The following is a 14,043-nucleotide window of genomic DNA, read 5'->3' as shown; positions in this document are numbered from 1 at the left end:
GTTGCATCCAGGACACAACTGCAAGGCACCGCAGCCCAACACCTTGTCAAACCGAACTGCCCCTGAGGCACACAGACACCGCACACAACAACACAACAGCCTGCCCTGTCATGTAGCATTACTTATGTGTTCAGATATGCATCCTTCTCACATTTCCACTCCAGCAAGTGGTTGCTAGCAGAGTGGGGCTAGGACAAGTTCACCACCTGCTAAAGACACGTCCCCAGTACAGCACAGGGAAGGTTTTGTTACATCGGTACCTTTCAGTGCACAAGGAAAGCAGGTACGTGTGGTGTTTCACCCCATTTATCCTCCAAGCTGACCACACATCTGCTTTACCTTCAGGAGCAAACAGAAGCCCAAGGAGATAGGGGAAGAACCCACTGACAAGACAGGGGAAGAGGTCACCCTTAACACTTAAGATGGGCTCCGACAGGAGCATTTATTTAAACATCGTGTGAATGACACATCCCAGTTCCAGTCCTTCCCAGGGCTCCAGCAGCACCAATAATGTTTTGCAAAATCCTGAGCAGCCTCGGTAAAACCGGGTGCAATGCAACTAAGTTCTCTGCATCCAGAGTGGAGCCCCACTCGATGCTCTCTGCCGCTCGAGAAATTAACAGCAGCCGCGGCGATGGGCTGCAAGCGGACCCTGAAACGGACGAGCGAAGTGCTAAGGGCCACGCAGCCCGGGGCAGACAGTGCCCAGGGGAAGCGGAATCGTTGACAGCACATCCCCAGCCGGCGCAGGCAGACAGACCGTCTCCCCTGGCCGCTAAGTCCACGCTAACGGCGGGCTGGAGCACCGGGCGCGGGAAGCAGCACCAGACGGGACGGGGCCGTTCCTCCACTAAGTTACCGCCGCCCGCGGACCACACCGCCCCAGGGGAACTGTAGAACGGGGGTCCTGGGGGCATCAGGTCGCGCCCAGGTGACAGCCCCGAGGCGGGCCCGGCGGCGCGGGGCGAGGTGGGGGCGCGGCTCGAAGCCCACACACACAGACACACACACCCCGAGGCGGAACAATGGGGCGGCGGCCACCCGGGCCCGGCGGGGCACTCACCTCGGCGGCGGCGCTCAGGGCAGGCCGGGTGAGCCCGCCGGGGCGGCGCGGTGCGGCTCTGCGGGCTGCTGGGGGCCGGCCGGCGGCGCGGGGCCGGCAGCGCGGGCCGCGCTCATGGCTCGGCCGCCCGCCGCGGGCCGCGGGGCCGGGGCCGGCGGCGGCGCTGCCGGCGGAGCCCCCCGCCCCGCCGCGCCGCTGCTTCCGCCGGCGGCGCCGGCGGCGGCTCCAGCCTGCACCCGCCGGCGGGGGTGGGCGTCCGGCCGCGGCGGGCCCCGGCTGCCCGCCCGGCCCCGGGCCGCGGGCGGCTTCCCCGCGCTGCGGCGGGCGGCCGGGCGCGGGCGGCGGGCTGCGGTGCCGGCGGGCGCGGCGGCCCGGGCGCGGGCGGGGACGCCGTGGCGAGGGGCGAGGCGCTGCGTGCCGAGTGCTCCTTTCTCCGCCGGAGCCTGAATAATCATTTGGAGAAACAGGATCATTCACTTTCCTCCGAGCGCGGAGCCAGGCGCTGCCCTGTCAAAATAAAAGCCCCGCGCGCTGATTAACCGCTTCCTGGTCGAGGGCGCTCCGCCGGCCGCCCAGCGGCGCACCGGGGACCGGCACTGGGGACCGGCACCCGAGGGCATCCCTCGCCACCGGGCCGGCCGGCAGCACCAGCCCGGAAACGCTGCCGGGTGCTCGGTCTGGGGCCACCTGCGGCCTCCAAAGGGGAGATGCTACGAGACGCTGCACATCCAGGCACTTCACACGCGGGTCCCAGCACCACCTGTACACAGCCCTTGCGCATCTCAGACCTTCCCCGAGTATCTTCCTGCTGTGCTGTATCACCCAAAACCTCAGCCTGCACTGCTCCATCAATAAGCTTGGGTTGAAGCTCCACAACAGTCCACTTCTGGTTGTGCTAACACCTTGCATGTCCTGTTCTTGAGGCCTGCCCTGCTGGGGAGGTCCTACACCTGAGTCCCTCTCCGCTGTGTCTCCCGGAGCCTACACACGAGGCACACAAGGGGTGGACCCAGCATCTGCAGAGAGCTGCACATTACTGTCTTTACCAACAAGTTTTCCACGTGTTAACATCTTCCCTTGAGCAACAGCTACACCAGGGTAGAGGGCTGACAGGAGCAGGGGGAGGCAGGCGAGACCCGCAGAACAGAGGGGCACAGGTGATATGACTGGCGATAGTCAGTGGAAACCGTGTCCACCTCGAATACACCATTTGCTCCAGCTGGGTGGCAGAAGCTCAGCTCTCCATCAGCCCGGGGAGCTGCGGCCCAAGCCGGGCTGCTGCAGTGCCAGTACGCAGGGTGCAGCCGGAAGGGGACACAACTGACTCGCTGCCAGTGCTCTTCACACAAGTGCAAGCGCATAGCAGGCTGTTAAGCCAGTCCACCCGCTTCTGGGTGATGCCAGCAGCATCCTAACCAGAGATGTGTCACCTTCCTGCCTGCAGCGCACTAACTGCTCAGGGCTAGGCTGGGAAGGGAAAGGAAACACTTGGCAGCACCTCTGAATACTGCAGAGCCAAAGGCGACCCGGGGAGAAGCAGAGCCCCGATGGAGTGAACACAGACTTCGCCTTCCCGCTCCCCCTGCGCACACGTACATCCATCACCGGCACTGGACCCCCGGCGAGGCAGCCGGTCCAACCCTTTTGGAGCAGAGCCAGGAAAGGTGGCGGCGGGGATGGAGGGACGCTGTCCTCCCTCTCCATGTCAAAGACAAAAATGAGAGCGCCCCCCCCCCCCCCAAGCCTGTGAGTGCCCCTGGACCCAAAGTCCTCCACCCCGAACTCCAGACACCCCCGAACCCCGGGGCGGCAGCGGCGCTGCCGGGGCGCGGGGCGGGATGCCGTAGGGGCGGGACTGCGCCTAGCCCCGCCCCGTGCTGCGCGCAGGAGCGGGCAGGGGCAGAAGCAGCAGGGGCAGGAGGCTGAGCTGCCCCCGCAGAAACACTGCCGCGGAAGTACCCGGGCACAGCAGCCGGGACCGAGCGGACAGCAGGGATGGCCTGCGAGGGTACCACTGGGGACCCCTCTGCAAAACGTAGCATCGAGCACCCTTTGTTTGCACCAGCCACCCAAACAGAGCCAGGTGTACCCTCCCAGGAACCAGGGAGCAGCTAGGCCATACAACCCCCACCGCCTCTCTGGTGACCTCCCAAGCAGCTCATCAGCAAGCAGTGATATTTTCATGCTTTTGTCCTTCCCAGTGGGCTCACGTCCCTGCAGAAAGCACACACAAATACAATGGGTTGAAGACAGCGACTGACCACTTCTGCCTGGCACAACAGCTCAGTGTCAGGAAAGAATGGCAGCTCCTTCCTTCAAGCCACCTTTGGTGCAGAGGGGATGTGCAGAGTCACCTGTCCTCCAGGCTCTCTGCTTGCCTCTCCCTCCCATTCCTTCCCTGAAGCCTCCTGGGCTTTCTACATCACACCCAGCACATCTCTCCCAGCCTACGCACATGAAAGTGGCAGAGCAAGACTGGGAAAGGTCAGAGGGAGGACCAGCTGCCGTCGGCTCGAAGTGGAGTCTCTGCCTTTAATTAACATCTGCTGGGCTAGCTGCCCTCCCTGTGCTTGACTCTGACTCCCAGTCTCCCCTTCCCTCCTCTATCATTACGCCCACAGCAAGAAAGACAGGGAGGGGAGGAGACAGGGAAGCAGAGTCCTTGGAGCTTCTAAAAGTCTCTCTGCCAACACCACCAGCAACATGGCAGCAGCTGCCCAGTACATCAGCATGTTATCAAGCCCCTAGCCAAGATGCCTAGACTGGCTGCTGCTCACACCTTCCTTGCCATGGGGCTGTCCCTCTGTTGGTCTGCAAAACGTACAGCCAGGCAATCAAAAGTCTCCTTTGCAAACCATGAGGGAGCCATCTGTGACCATGACTCCAGCCTTCCCTGGGAAGAACTAGGACCAAACCCCCAGAAGTTCCTGACACCTTCTGCTTCTATGGGACACAGATGATACTGGGCTACAGGGTGAGCAGGATCAGCTTCATCCAGTCAATAAAGATGTCTGGATTACATGTAAGCTGGGTCCCAAGCCACCTTCAAGTCTCTGGGACTTGTTCATTCTCATTGCCTCTCAGAACACTAGCCCCAAGCTGAGATCTCTATGAGACCCTTGTGGCCAAGACCCCTCATTACTCTTACGAATATGATTAGTTTGGTCCAATTAACTATACTGGAAGTAATGATGTGACTTATAGTTAGCTGGAGCATCTCTGCAAAGCATTTCCCCAGTGGCTAGGTCCAGTCCCAGATGAACTGGCCCCAGGGATGGAAGAGCACAGACAAACTAGGATGAAAGGAATGAATTCAGGGCTGTGAAATGCCTGATTTAGGAGCAAGTCTCTGCCTTGCCTATGCATGTGGGTACAGAGCAGGGACCTGATGGCAGCTACAGCATTAAATCCACAGACCTGGCACACAGACTCATCCTGCATTGCCCTAGAAAGGCAAAGGTCCAGTGAGGAGATGGAAGAAGCTATGCTGCTGCTACACAGGTAGACTAAGGTGGCCTAAAAACATCTTTTTGGCTGCCTACGTGCTACCTTCAGTCCTGGCCATTCCTACACAGGCTTCTGGCCACAGTACACTCTCTTCCACTCAGACACTGACACAGATCCTATACCCTAGCCTTGCAAGTCCCTGCTGTGCCTCCATCTTCCTCAGGCTGCATCACAAGGTCTCAACTCCACTTCTGTTTTGATGATACCACAAAGACTTTACTCAAGGAAAGGGGAAAAAGCCAACCTAGAAGATGTGCCCAGCTTCACTGTCAGACAGGGAAGAGTGAACTCCCTCATTTCATGCTCGCTGGAGTTGGAGCAAGGCAGCCGCCAGCAGCAGGTGGCTGCAAGGAGCCTGTGCTATCTCTGCCACCTCTGCAGCTGCCTCAGCAGCCTGTGCTGTCAGCTAGATGAACCGAGACAGAATCAGGAGTGCCCTGTTTGGCTTCTCTGTTCCTTTCAGGTGGAATTCCAGCCCATTTCCTTCAGACTAGCTTATTAACCATCGCAGCTCCACCAGGCTAAGACCACCTACCAGCTGCAGGCAGAAGAAACTAGGCAGTGCAAGGACAACACCTGAAGCAACACAGCCAGGCCAGCCTCAGCCTCCTTCTCAGAATCCTCATGCCAGAGCTGAGCCCTGGACCCTCTCTGTACACTGGGATTTTCCTGTGCTGCAGTCCTAAAAGCAAAATGCAGCCTGTGCTGGGATACTGGAGGAGAATTTAATCAAGCTGAGCTGTTGTTTTCTCAAATGGAAATCCACTGCTGCAGCCACAGCACAGCTGACACACCATCATCTAGCAAAGACAAACTCCTGACAGGGTTCCAGGATCACAAAGATACTGAGGCTCAGGATCCTGGATGCCTTGCTATTCCTGCAATACCAGATGCTCTCATGCCTGTATGGGCACAGTCACAACACAGCTCTCCCTCTTCCCTCCTTGCGGCTCCAGTGTGCACAGAATATCAGCCTCATTCTTGTGCCACCTCAAATGCTCTCTGCAGCCCAGGGGAAGTCATTGCAGACCTGCTGCATGGTGCATAAAGTCATGATGCTGCCAAGATATTGGTACAGGACATAAGCTGAAGTTCTATCACAAACACCTTGCCTTGGGCAGCCTCTGATACACGTCATAGTTGTATTTGGGCTGCTCTTTGCACAGAGCCCAGCAGAGCCATTTGCTTTGCTGCCTCTTGACTTTGCTGCCTTCTAGAGCAGCCCCTGGTGAGCAGCAAACCAAGAAAAGGCTGAGGCTTACTGGCACTGGAGCTAGAAGGGAGTTTCTGTAACTGCCACCTCACAGGGGCAGGAGAGATGGAGCTTGGTGGGGCTGGGCAGTTGCTGGCAGGGCAGACCACCCAGCCTGCTACCAGCAAGTCTGCGGGGTGCGAAGGGTTAAACCACTTAGCGAGGACACCAGCGTGATAAATGCAGCCATCGGCAGCGCCGCGCCTCCCACTGCCACCCGGGGCTGGGGCTGGCTGGGGAGCAGGAAGGTGGCAGCGGGCGGGCGGTGGGTGGGGAGGACTCTTATCCTGATACGGCGCCTTCCTCCCCAGTGAGGGTTTGGAAAATCTGAGCAGGCAGGGCTGGCTCTGGAGCCGCAGCGCCTCAGTGACACAAAGCCAGCAGAATCCCGGCCGGGAGGACGGGTGGGCAGCCGGTCTCCGGGCAGACAGGCAGCGGTACCCCCGCAGCAGCGAGGTGTCCCGTCCCTGGCCGGCCGCGCAGGCAGGAGCGGGCCGGGCGGGGGATTTCGGGTCCGTGCAAACGGACGAGCGGCGCCGGCTGCTGCTGTGGCCACCTTCTGCAGATCCCCGGCCACCCCCCGCGCTGCCAGCCTGCCCCACTCACAGGATCACAGGATGTTAGGGGTTGGAAGGGACCCAAAGAGATCATCTGCTCCCTGCCTGCCACAGGGAACTCCCGTAGCAGCCTTGGCACGTACAGCATGTGCCGTGCACATGTCCCAGAGGTGCAGATCTTCGTGCCTGGGTGCCAGAGGTGGTGCCAGGGCAGACATGGAGTGCAAGCGTGCACAAACATGTGCAACCACGAGTGGCAGGAACAGAGCGCGGCACATGGGTGCCAGTCCCACACCTACTCTGCTGGCAGAGCACTGGTAACGAGAGTCGTGGAAGGTGCCAGAACAGCTTTTTCTGTCCTTGCTGCTACAGTTCTACAGCAAGGCAGAACTAGGACCCAAGTAGTCACTCCCTTTTATTCCTGCCTTCATCTCCAGAGGACTCCTGGGAGCTTGCCACTGCAGGCACTTGAGCCCTGTGACAGTGAGCCCTAGGGCAGAGGTCAGGAGAGGTCTCAAGGTCACAACCTTGACACAAAATTAATTAAATTTTATTCAACATCTTTATTACTATTTGGGGTCACTCAAAATCACTGCTCTGTAAATGGGGTAATAACAAGTTAGCAAGCTGCTGCCTTGCACCACCTGCCAGCACAACAAGGACTTGTGCTACTGGTAGCCTGAAGCAGGGCTACCCCTGTGCCCACACATGCAGTCCCCATGTCTGAGACTGTCAGGTGCTTCCTGGTGTGCACAACATCTCCACCACAGAGCTCACTAGTTGCAGGAAAAGCTTTTCCTCCATCAGCTCAGCAGCAGACCTGTTTTGCAGAGAAGCAAGGCACAGACTCTTGCAGAGCTAAACGACTTGCATCAACACGCAGCTGCCTGGCTCCACTCTTCCACCCTAAGCGCTCCAGGGCGGGAGACCGTCTGAGTAAAGCCACAAGCTCTGCTTGTGTGTTCACGCTCTGCTCCTGTTTCTGCTCCCTTGGTTTTCACCCAGCCCTTGCTCATCTGCACCTCAGGCTCCCAAAAGATGTCCATGTTTACGCAACTCTGATGATACTGTCCAGCCAAAGGTACTGAGCACCTCAGACAACTTCCACAAGGACTTTACAGAATACAGGACAAGGAGAAGCTCCTTCTTGCCAGGACCACCCCATCCCTGCCCAACTATTTATGTTCTACTCCTTCTCCTGGTCCAGAATTCTCTACCTCCCTTCATGCTCTCCAACAATAGGCCCTCTGCGTCCTCCCCCACGGGCAGGGAGACGCTGTCAAACTCATCCTGCCTTCTTCACAGCGCACTGCAAGGCGAGCACTGTGCTGGAGGCTGCCTCTGCTCGCTCTTCTCCCTCTCTCCAAACTCGTTGCCGTTAAAGATTCTTGCTACTGCCCGCCGCAGGCAGATGGCTACGGCGGAACGCGTGCAGAGGGGCAGCTCCCTCCATCCTTATGAGCATCCTTTGGCTGCGTGGGGCAGGGGGACAGGGGAGAGGAGAAAGAAAGGTCCCTTCCTGGTGAAGGCGATTGCTCCGCACTCACAAGCTGGCCTCAGGCCACCTCCGACCCGCGGCCTGGGACACACCGGCTTGAGCAGGAGGCTGCCGGCATCTTCTGCCTGCCGCTGGCGCGGGGCTGCCCGGGGCTCCGGCACAGAGCTGGGCCGCGGGTCCGCTCTAGTCCTGGCCGGGGACAGCCACGGCGCAACGAAGCCAGCTGCGGGTCCGCCCGGCCGCGGTGCGGGGCACTGGAGGCACGGGGCGGGACCGGACCGGGCGGGGCCGGCTCTGGCGGTCGGCGGCGCCCCCTGGCGGGAGCGGGCGGCACAACCTCTCTCGGGAGGAGGTCGGGGCGGCCGGCAGGCGGTTTGGGAAGCCACAGCCGCAGGCAAACGGGGCCCGCCGTCTAAGGGCGCCCACTCCCGCGACGCGGGGCTACAGGTGGGAGAGTGAGGTTGTTCTCATCGCAGGTTTCCTCCTGTTCCTGCGGTGCTGAGATTCAGCTGCAGAGCCGCGCAGCTCTGGAAAGCAGGACGCTCCCGACTGTATTTACCCCCTTTTCTCTCTCCGATGCCGCAGAGGAGATACGGCTACCTCCAGGGCTGTGCATGACGGAAGAGCAGCATGTGCGTGGCAGAAGGGGATGTTTTAATTAACAGGGAAAGAAGAAACTGTGGCTCCAGTGAAAAATGCCAAACCGGAGCTTTACGATCCAGGCACACAAGTGAGGAAATGGATTTCCACAGCCGGCAAATACATCCTCATCCCTGTGCTGGAATACAAACAGCTAAACACATGCTCCATCCCCACCAGCGCAATGCCTCACAGCATTACAGGCCTTAAATCACACCTTCCTGCACACCAGGAGCCAGGCATCAGAGTCCTCTCCTGGGTGGAAGGCAATGCAGGATTGATGCATGTCGGACAGCAAAGGCTGGCACAGCCAGAACACCAAACACGAAGATTGTCCTGGCCACAGGTGCAGAGGTGCTTGCCCACAACAGAGGCAGGAACCAGGTTTAGATGGGTAGGGATGAATGGTGGCTGCCAAAGTCCTGCTGGCTCTCTACCAGTCTGACTAAGCAAGGCAAGGAAGAGTGGGGGCCAGTGTGGTGAGGCTGAAGCAGACCAGCTGCTGGCCCCACTACATATGAGCTGCATAACAGAAGGAAAACCTTCTTGAGGAGGGGCTTGAGAATCTCTCCCCTCTGCCACTGCCCCTTCCTCCTTCAAATACAAACTCTTTCCCAGTTTGAGCAAGTTTGCTGTACTTGACAACACCAAGACATAACTACTCCAGGAGGAAAGAAGAGAACGAATGGCAAATTGTTAAGATATGGCTCTGCAACTGTTTGCCACTTTCAGTGCACATTCTGTGCACCAGGCTGAAGCACAGTTTTCTTGGTCAAAGCAAAAGGCAGCAAGAACATGAACCTGGAACAGCATCTCTTCCTTTACTGCCTCTCAACCATACAACAGCCACACCAGCAGCCACCTGGTCTTTGCAGAAATGGGGAAAAAAACTCCTCAGCTATCACAAAGAGCACAGTATGGTGCTGGCTTCCCAGGCTACCAGAGACAAGAGGGGACAGAAAGCAGGAGAGACCCTTGGGGTGAGCTGGCAGACTCAGGGACAGTAGGTGTCCAAGACATAGCTGCAGAATGCAGAAAAGACCAAGCTAAAGACCACATAGGCTGAATTACTTCACTCAGACCCTAACAGTCTTGCCATATTTCCCCAATTCTGCCCTCTAACCACTGCCTTCATCCTTGTTATGAGAAGCTTTACAAGCTTCCTCATCCTGTGACAGCCACATCTCCGTGGCCAAGCTGGAAATGGGAAGAGACAGGATGAAAGGGAAAAAGAAGTTGTTTTAGAAGCCAATGAAATGCAACTGTGAACATAGTTCCCATGGTAACAGCAGGATCCAGGGGAAGAAAAGGGAATGTAAATTGGATTATCAAGAGGATGAACAGGGAGGGAGGAATGAACCAGTTGCACTTGCCAGCCCAGCCAGGCCACTCAAACACCACCTGTGCTGCGTGCCCAAGTCCTCTCTTCACCTTAATGCCTGCCTAGAGAGCTTCTTGTGCAACAGTTCACTCTGCTCCAGAGTCACCCAGTGAGGCCAGGCCCCCACAGCACAACAGGGCTCATAGAGGTCACTGAGGGAGTCCTGCTGCCACCACTCCCAGCCCATATACTTCCTCCCAGGTGTAGCAGTCTCCTTAGCATTGATGCAATCTATTACTTTCACTCCCTGACATCTTAACCATAAATGAGGAGGAGGCTCAAAAATGTCCTGAACGTAAAAATATCAGGGAAGTAACTCATGAGACCCAAGATTTATGCTCCTCCACCCACAGGGGAAACAGAGTACTCCTCTGTGACATTCTAGCAAGGACTTACACTTCGCAGAGTGAATGCCATGAAATCAAGGTAGCTTTAAATAGTCTGGAGAAACACTGGAGGTTGCATCAGACAGATTTACACCAGCTCAACCAACAGCAGCACAGCCTGCTCCAGCAGGATTCCCAGGCTTGGAAACAATCTTCTCAGTCTGAGAAAGCATCTCAGCTGCTCTCCAGGTCGAGCCTTCTCTGAGTGGTTTAGGTTGCTCACTGCACACTCACTGCTGGGGCTTCCCAGACTGGAAAGGGTTAAGCTTCAAAAGCACCTTCCGGTTTTTTTTCTACTTCTTTTCTGCTCTGTTTTATTTCCTCAAAGACAGATCAGCTGCCTGCATCTGGTTTGAACTCCCAGCAGAGCCCACAGCCTCTGCAGCACAGATTGCCTATGTAGGGGGTGAGGGGGAGCATGGGAGGGACAGAGATGTGCTGTGCTGGAGCCCTTTCAGAGGCAGGCATGAATATTTTATGACAGGGAGGCTGCTTCAGCAGCATCATGCAGATGGGGATCTGCACTGTGCTGTCAGGGACACAAAAGGACAGACCCCAGGTCAGCACTCTCCACTCCCAGGGAGCCCACCAAGAAGTACCCCAAGGGTAAAGGGCCATCCTCTGCCCACGTTTTCTCTGCAGGGCCAACAGGATGAGGAGCCACAGGTGGTGTCTGCAGCTCCCGTGTGAGCCTGCCACTCTCCACCTGGCAGCAGTATCCCAGCAGAGAAAGCTGCAGGTCAGCCTTTCTTTGGGGAGAGGCCAAGGTACAGCTCTATCAGCTCTACCATACAACTGTCAGAACATTGTGCCAGCCCCAGAATAAAAGGTGTTGCCATCATAACTGGCCATTCAGGTTTCAAGAAAGGCACAACATTCAAACTGGAACCAGCAAAGACTTCCCTAGGGAGCTGGACTGCACTTGGCACAGACTGCAGTGAAATCCTTTGATTCAGGCTCTCAATATGACTCCATCCTTTCTAAAGGTGAGCGAGGTTTGAGATCCCTGTTTGGACTCTTTGAAATCTGTAGAGCAGGGCATGTCCAGAAGTCTCTGAAAGTCTGTCATAAAAGGAGCAGTGGTGCCTCTAAAGCCCATGTAGAGGGCAGAAAGAAAGTAGACTGAATAGATAATGCAGGACTGCCTACAGCAGGGCCAAGCTCCTCTCTGAAACTCTTAGGCAGGATGTAGCAGCAAAGTTACCAGGGGTATAGCAGCAAAGTGCATTGCTATCATCAGTCCTGCATAGAAGGAACAACCTGGTTCAAGTCCCCCAAATCCCAGCCATGCAGCAAAGATGGCCACAGAAGGAAGGAGCAAGATCTCAGCAAGAGGAGCTCGTGGAGGACCAGGGCTCTGGAATTCAATTGAGACAAAGCTGCTACATTTTTCTTGGACATGAATTTGAGTGGGAGGTGTTTGTTACTGCCAATACATTTCTCCTTGTGTGCAGCTCTTGCACATGAGGTTGAACTGTTAGGTGTTGACAGTGCATCTGTTAAGATTGGCTCTAGAAACCAAATGTTCTTGAAAATAAAGAGGGAAACATGCTGTGCTTGCCCTTCATCTTCCCAGCCATCCAGCTCCTAGTACCACGGAGAAAAGATATGCAGAGCCACCCACATGCACAAGGATGGCCCAGAAGTGAAAGGGCATCATGATAAGGTCAGGCTTGTTTCTACTGGCAATGTAAGACTTGAAGGAAAAGTCCCAGAGAAGATCTGGGAGCAGGGCTCTTCCCAACTGAATTTCAAAGTCCTCTTCCTGTTTCCTTTTTTCTTATGCTTTTCTGCCCTACCTCCATGGCAGCTACCTTGACCTTAGGGCAAATACTGAGCCTGCTGCTTCAGAAAGATCCTGTGCCCAGCAGAGCATCGCAGTCACGACAGTCTGCAAGCGCTGCAGGAGGATGTCCCTGCAAACGGAGGAAGCTGATCTTCCTCCAAGGTCACCAAATCTTTTCTTCAGAGAAAGAAAAAAACTAAAAGGACAATGCAGCCTCCCTACTTGACTCCCTTTAATTACTAACCATCTGGTTTTGAGAAGAGCTGACAACCAATGTAGAGCGTTTGGCAAGCTTCCTCAGCCGCTGCTCTCCTAATTTGAGTTCTTCCTGGAGATGCTTTAAGCCCCAAGGTGCCGAAAGGGAATGAAAAGCAAAAGAGAGAGTGAACAGGTGAAGTCAAAGAGCAAAGACACAGTATGACCCAACAGACAGACAGAGAAATTCCCTCAGTCCACCTCCAGGTCAGGGAGCAAATGGAAAATGCTTCTGGCCACCTGATAGCCAGGAAACCTCCTCCCCAGCCAGCCACACGTTCTGAGAGAAATCCATAGACCAAAGTGCTCTCTGTGCAAAGTATTTCCAGCTTTTAGTAACAAATAAGGAAAACCTTTCTGGGTTTATTGCAATTTTCAAATTATGAGCAAATCTTAAATTAGAAAGGGGACACAGTCTCAAGCTGTGCCAGGGCAGGTACATGCTGGATGTCAGGGGGAAGTTCTTCCCAGAGAGAGTGATTGGCATTGGAATGGGCTGCCCAGGGAGGTGGTGGAGTCACTGTCCCTGGAGGTGTTCAAGAAAAGCCTGGATGGGGCACTTAGTGCCATGGTCTGGTTGACTGGATAGGGCTGGGTGCTAGGTTGGACTGGATGATCTTGGAGGTCTCCTCCAACCTGGTTGATTCTATGACTTGATGATCTCAGAGGTCCTTCCCAACCTGGTTAATTCTGTGATTCTGTGATCTCAAGCCTTGTATTTCAAACAAGTCACTACAAACCCTCAACATTTTCCAGAAGCTGGGCTGCCCAGTTCAGCTGCCCAAATTCCAACTTTGCCAATGACTTTTATCTTCCCAGACTCCCTCCTACACTTCAGTTATTTCTTTGTCCCAACCACATGTGACAATACTCTGCCTGCGGTTACCTCTGCCGCACCAGCACAGTTTTCATCCACCAGGGCAGATATGGATAATCCTACAAAAAAAGTCACTGTGCACAGCAGCTGTGATGCTGTTCCAGCTCTGTCCTGGCTCTGCCCAGCACCACACTGCACCACACTGCTCAAATCGAGGGGTACTGTTCTCCCGAGACACTCGTGGGTGCAGCGGGGGCATTCCACCCGCTGTGGGCCGGAGCGCGGAGGCTCGATAACACTTCTGCCCTGCAGGGTGCCAGCCTGCCAGCTAACCCTTCTGCCCTGCAGGGTGCCAGCCTGCCGGCTAACCCTTCTGCCCTGCATGCAGCCTGCCGGCTAACCCTTCTGCCCTGCAGGGTGCCAGCCTGCCGGCTAACCCTTTGTGCCCTGCAGGATGCCAGGCTGCCGGCTGTTCTGCCCTGCAGGGTGCCAGGCTGCCTTGCTCTCCAAGCCAGGCAACGCAAGTCTCTCAGGCACAAGCCCTGTTCTGCCCTTGCCAGAGAGGCAGCAGCGCTGGCAGAGAAGCTGGGCGGCAGGAGCCGGGCTGCAGCGCTCTTGCCGGTGCTGCCTGCCTCATTAACAGTCTGCACATGGCTCCAGCAGCTTTTAGATTACTCCTTCCTGGCTCTGGGACCTCGTGCGTGAGTCAGAGGTTTGCACGTTTGCTTCCCCTGATCCCTGCAAGCCCCTCAACACATGGCAAAATGTCTTGAACAGCTCCCTCGATTTCTGTGCAAAGACAACCCTCTCCTCACGTTTGTGAAGAAGCAGTTGTGCTCTGTCCCCTCAAACAGCACCGTGCACAGCTGCACCACCTCCCGCAGATACTGCAGTACTCAGCT

At 56.4% G+C, this 14,043-nt stretch overlaps 1 protein-coding gene across 3 annotated transcripts in view; it reads right to left on the bottom strand.

Annotated features, from left to right (window-relative positions):
- BCL9L (BCL9 like) overlaps positions 1-14,043 on the bottom strand; it is a 68,428-nt gene that overhangs the window by 45,181 nt on the left and 9,204 nt on the right. The window contains exon 1 of one of the 3 annotated variants that reach the window (XM_064173020.1): positions 1,064-1,141. The exons of the other annotated variants lie outside the window; for them this stretch is intronic. The gene's annotated coding sequence lies outside the window, so the exon portion shown is untranslated. Of the gene's footprint in view, positions 1-1,063; positions 1,142-14,043 lie in introns of those variants that run through there. 3 annotated transcript variants of the gene reach the window in all.

The sequence above is a fragment of the Pogoniulus pusillus genome, chromosome 38 (genome assembly GCF_015220805.1).
Source record: "Pogoniulus pusillus isolate bPogPus1 chromosome 38, bPogPus1.pri, whole genome shotgun sequence".
Taxonomy (NCBI): domain Eukaryota; kingdom Metazoa; phylum Chordata; class Aves; order Piciformes; family Lybiidae; genus Pogoniulus; species Pogoniulus pusillus.
This window is presented reverse-complemented; position numbering and strand designations above follow the sequence as displayed.